We start from the raw sequence: 6,000 nt of genomic DNA on the forward strand, positions 1-6,000 counted from the left end.
GAACACAAGGATCATGTCCGGCTCTGCAAAATAAATTCTACATACCACCGTAGAGAGCATAATATTCCACAAGTCTAATCCGCGGACAACTTTTTCAGCATGACATCATGCTGCGGCCTGGTCATTACTCGAACCGTTTTTCTCAACCTGCTATTGCACATCTTGCGAGGCGGTTTTACTAGCATGTCTTGTCGAAGCAGAGATCGTGTCCCCTTATCACGGGATTCTCATCAATACGGGTTTGGGTAACCCAACCGTGCCATCAACATGGTGCTTGGGGAATGAGGGAGTTTATAGGGCAAGTGGGGAGGCGCGCGGTTCCTACCGCCTTTATAAAGGGATAGGGATTCCCCCTTTTCACCCACGCCTTCTTCTTCCTCTGCTCATCCATTCTACCTCTCGAGCTCCAGCGCCCAAGCGTTCGTCTTCTCCGGCCACAAAGGCCCTCAAAAAATGTCCGGATCCAGAGCAGGAGGCAAGTGGATGGCCTCTACCGTCCGTGATTAGGATATCAAAAAGCTTTGGGAGGCCGGGTATGTGGCCAAGAAAATCAGCCATCGCCTCCCGACGGCGGGACAGATTGTCCCTACTCCGAAACCCCACGAGAGGGTTGTATTCCTCCCCACTTTGTCCGCGGGCTGGGGTTTCCCCTCCACCCATTTGTTCGTGGCATCATGTATTACTATGGGATCGATTTCCACGATCTATCCCCCAATTCCTTCCTCAACATCTCGACATTCATAGTCGTGTGCGAGGCCTTCCTCCGCATCTTGCCACACTTCGTCTTATGGTTGAAGATTTTTAATGTGAAGCCCAAGGTAGTGAGCGGCAAGCACGCCGAGTGCGGAGGTGCCATGGTGAGCAAGATGCCCAACGTCACATGGCCATCAGGTACCTTCAATGATTCTATCAAAGGGTGGCAACAACAGTGGTTCTATGTCACTGAGCCGCACGGAACAAAATGGGCCGCAGCTCCCGAATTCCGATCCGGAGCTCCTCTACGGCTTAAGTCCTAGCCCAAGAAGGCCTTGAACTGGTCTTCGCCCGACAAGTTGTCGGTGCTCCAGACGCGCGTCAAGGATATGGAAGACAAGAATATCAAACTTGTCAATGTAGTCCAGGTGATGTTAGTTCGCCGGATTCTCCCTTGCCAACACAAGGCCTGCAATTTATGGGAATTCGACCCGGCCAAGCACCAGACCCTGCAGAGTTCTTTGGCTCATCGCACAAAGACATCTGGAAGGTGCTCTTTAAGTCTGGCAAATCATGGCCGGACCCAGCCGAGGACCGCGGGTATCAACTGTCCCGCCCTGCAAGTTCGGTAAGTCATTGTACGTTGGCAAGTCATACGTTTTATTTCCATAATCCAGGGGAAATGCTTAATGTGTTTTCCACAACTCTCCTAGTGAAAGTGCAACTATCCCTAGGTGGTTTTGGTAATTCCTAACAACATATAGCTCATTGAGCTAAAGCTATTTCAAGATAAATATTTCAGGGAAGCTCAATGATTGGCATGGCATGGATGAGAAAAGTGGACCCCTCAAAATGCTAAGGACAAAAGGATTGACTCAAGCTCAAAGCTCAAGACTCTACATTTTCTATTTTAGTGATCCAAGATCACATTGAGTCTATAGGGAAAGCCAATACTATCAAGGAGGGATGAGGTGTTGCTTAATGAGTTTCTTGCTCAAAATGCTTAGTGATATGCTTCAAAGCCCTCAACTACTTTCTCACATCCACATATTACCTAAACCTAAAGTCAAACTCGGCCCCACCGATTCTTTCTATCCGGCGCCACCGAGTTCAGATGTCATAGCCACTGCCACAAACCCTAGGCAAATCGGTCTCACCGATAGGGATCTCGGTCTCACCGAGATGGGACTGTAATCTCTCTGTTTTCCTTCGTAACGTTTCGGTCCCATCGATATGAGCAATCCGTCCCTCCGCGATTGCAATGTAAACTCTCTGTTTCCCTTTCGTAACATTTTGGTCTCACCGAAATGAGCGAATCGGTCCCCCATCGAGTTTACCTGACCAACTCTCTGGTTAGCTTATTACCAAAATCGGTCTCACCGAGTTTGTGTAATCAGTCTCACCGAGATTACGTTATGACCTAACCCTAACCATATCAGTCCTACCGAGCTGCATGTCGGTCCCACCGAAAATCCTAACGGTCACTAGATTTGTTGAATCGGTTCGACCGAGTTTCTCAATTCAGTCCCACCGAGATTGGCAAGTTGTGTGTAACGGTTAGATTTTGTGTGGAGGATATATATACCCCTCCACCTCCTCTTCATTCATGGAGAGAGCCATCAGAACGAACCTACACTTCCAACTTACATTTTCTGAGAGAGAACCACCAACACTTGTGTTGAGGCCAAGATATTCCATTCCTACCATATGAATCTTGATCTCTAGCCTTCCCCAAGTTGCTTTCCACTCAAATCTTCTTTCCACCAAATCCAAATCCTGTGAGATAGAGTTGAGTGTTGGGGAGACTATCATTTGAAGCACAAGAGCAAGGAGTTCATCATCAACACACCATTTGTTACTTCTTGGAGAGTGGTGTCTCCTAGATTGTCTAGGTGTCACTTGGGAGCCTCCGACAAGATTGTGGAGTTGAACCAAGGAGTTTGTACGGGCAAGGAGATCGCCTACTTCGTGAAGATCTACCGCTAGTGAGGCAAGTCCTTCATGGGCGACGGCCATGGTGGGATAGACAAGATTGCTTCTTCGTGGACCCTTTGTGGGTGGAGCCCTCCATGGACTCGCGCAGCCATTACCCTTCGTGGGTTGAAGTCTCCATCAACGTGGATGTACGATAGCACCACCTATCGGAACCACGACAAAAACATCCGTGTCTCCTATTGCGTTTGCACTCTCCAAACCCTTCCCTATACATTCTTGCAAGTTGCATGCTTTACTTTCTGCTGCTCATATACTCTTTGCATGCTTGCTTGAATTGTGTTAAGATTGCTTGACTTGTCCAAAGTTGCTAAAATCTATCAAGAACTAAAATTGGGAAAAGGATAAGTTTTTATTTGGTCAAGTAGTCTAATCAACCCCTCTAGACATACTTTCGATCCTACAAGTGGTATCATAGCTTTGGTCTCCATTTGCTTTGATTTCCATAGCTTTTGGTAGTCGTAGCCTTGGTTTCACAACCTAGGAGAGTATGACGTCTAGCGAGGGAAATTACCACTGTAGAGGTCCTTACTTTGATGGTACTAATTTTGCTAGTTGGAAGCATAAGATAAAAATGCATATTCTTGGACATGACCCCGCCGTTTGGGCTATTGTGTGTATTGGCTTTCAAGGTGAATTCTTTGATGGGAGAGAACCGAACCGTGAAGCTACCGCGGAAGAGTTGAAGATGTTGTAATACAACGCTCAAGCTTGTGATATCCTCTTCAACGGATTGTACCCCGAAGAATTCAACAAAATCAGCAGTCTTGAGAATGCAAAGGAAATTTGGGATACTTTGATTGATATGCATGAAGGTACCGACTCCGTCAAGGAATCCTAGTTGGATTGGCTTCAAAGTTAGCTTGACAAGTTCAAAATGAAGGATCGTGAAGGTGTCGCTGAAATGTACTCTAGGCTTGCTCTTATCACAAATGAGATTGCCGGATTAGGAAGTGAAGAGATGACCGAAAAAATCATCATCAAGAAGATCCTAAGAGCTTTGGACGAAAAATATGATACCGTGTGCACATTGATCCAAATGATGCCCAATTACAATGATCTCAAGCCAACGGAAGTCATTGGAAGAATTGTTGCTAATGAGATGTCACTCAAGGATAAGGAGGAGCTCCACGACAAGTCAAGTGGTGCTTACAAAGCTTCATGTGAAGCTCCCACATCATCAAGTGAGAAACAAACCTTCAATGAATAATTGAGCCTAATGGTGAAAAACCTCAACAAGTTCTACAGGAGTAGAAGCAAGGAAAGAAGTTCCAAGTCAAGGTCATACAATGACAAAAGATCTTCTAGTCATGAGTGTAATTGCTACAATTGTGGAAGACCCAAACACTATTCCAATGAGTGTACGACACCCTACAAAAGAAGAGAGGATTCTCCAAAAAGGAGAAGTAGAAGAGAAGAATCACCATAAAGAGAGAGAAGGAGTTGAGATGATCGTTATGAACGAAGAACATCCCGGAGAAGCAAGGATTCAGAATGGAAGGACAAGTCATCAAGGAGCTACACAAAACGAAGACATCAAGCTCATGTTCGTGAATGGGTATCCGACTCCGACTCCGACAATCACTCTGAGAGAAGCTATCATTCCGACTCCGAATATACTCAAGATGAAGGTGTTGCCAGTCTAGCACTTGTGTCAGCCAACTCCTACGACATATTTGATTCACCAAATGAAGGACTTGGAAGATGCTTCATGGCTAAAGGCCGAAAGGTATCACACACCGAGTATGTTGATTTCAATAGTGATGAAGATGACTTGTTAGGTGATGATGATTTACTTGTTGAAAACTCTAGTGATGAATACTATAATGAAACGTCAATTAATCATGCTAATCAAGATAAAATGAATGACAATGATAAGGTGAAAATTGAGCTTCTAACTAAAGAACTAAACACTCTTAAGTTAGCTCATGAAACTATCTTAGGAGATCCTCGAGAACTTTTAAGGACTCATGAGAAGTTATGCTTTGAAAAGCTCAACCTTGAGCAAGAGCATGAGTTCTTAAAGGCAATCAATGATGATCTTCACAAGAAAAGTTCTTCTTACATTGCCAAGCGTTTACTCTTACCCACTTACATGCCACAAGTCAAGTCTAGTAACAAGTACAAGAAAGATTCTTCCTCTAGTAGTAACAATAATCATGCTAAATCCAATGTTGTTGCTTCTAGTAGTTCTCTTGATTCCACTAATGATTCTCTTAGCCAAGTTACACTTGAGCAAGAAAATAGCTTATTGAAGGGAATTATAGAGAAAGGTGTTTACAAAAGCCTTACAGGGAGTAAGCAATTCGAGGAAATTGTACACAAGCAAGGAAGGCACCGGAAGAACCAAGGTGTTGGTTTTGAACGAAAGTTCAATGCCAATGGAGTTGAGTGGGAAGAAGATCAATACCCCAAGACAAAGTTTGTTCCTCAACAAGAGAAGTATGATCCTACTTCTTTCAAAGGGACACAAGCTCAAGATGATCTTCCACCACAAGACCACAAGCAAAAAGGCAAGGATAAGCTTCAAGAGGAGATTCATACATTTGAAGAAGCTCCTAAGGCCTTGGTCAAGTGGGTTCCCAAGACTACATCAAGTTCTACTTCATCAAGTACGACTACAACTCCAAGGATTCCCATCAAGATGGTGTGGATCCCGAAGAAGAAGAACTAGAGAGTTCTTGAGGGTGACTTCGCCAACATACTTCACTCTTATCATTTTGGCAAGAACAAGTGCAATCAACTTCCACATCTTGCACTAGTTCATGGAGTCACAAACCCTCTTGTTGGTAAGACAAGGGACAAGGTAACCTAATGCTTTCATAGACATCATCTTGTGTGTGCATCACTCTATGTCTATGGATATCCTTGTTTGTTCCTTGTGGGACTAACCCGTGTAGGTATTGAAAGTGCAACTCACTTCAAAGGATTGCTCCAAATGATCTACATCAACATTGAACATCCACATCTTCAACACCTACATGAAGTCATCATCGACAAAACCCAAGGTTAGTTCATCCCTCTTAGGGGGGATCTCACATCTAGGGGGAGCTTTACTCTAAGAATTGAGCTAAAGCAACTCTAATGGTGTGAACACAACAATGCATTATGTAAAAGTGGCAACCCCACTTGAGCTTAAACGATGAGTATGACCTATGATCAAATGTTCTCATTTGACTCCTAAGTCAATATACTCATATATAGATGACCTAGTCATCGCCAATTGCTTTATAGATGCTAGAATGGTTGTGCATGCTTTGCCACATATTTCATTTGTCATTTTATTGTGTGAGCATGTCATTTGCATATTTTACT

Source organism: Triticum aestivum, chromosome 4B, assembly GCF_018294505.1.
Source record: "Triticum aestivum cultivar Chinese Spring chromosome 4B, IWGSC CS RefSeq v2.1, whole genome shotgun sequence".
NCBI classification, from domain to species: domain Eukaryota; kingdom Viridiplantae; phylum Streptophyta; class Magnoliopsida; order Poales; family Poaceae; genus Triticum; species Triticum aestivum.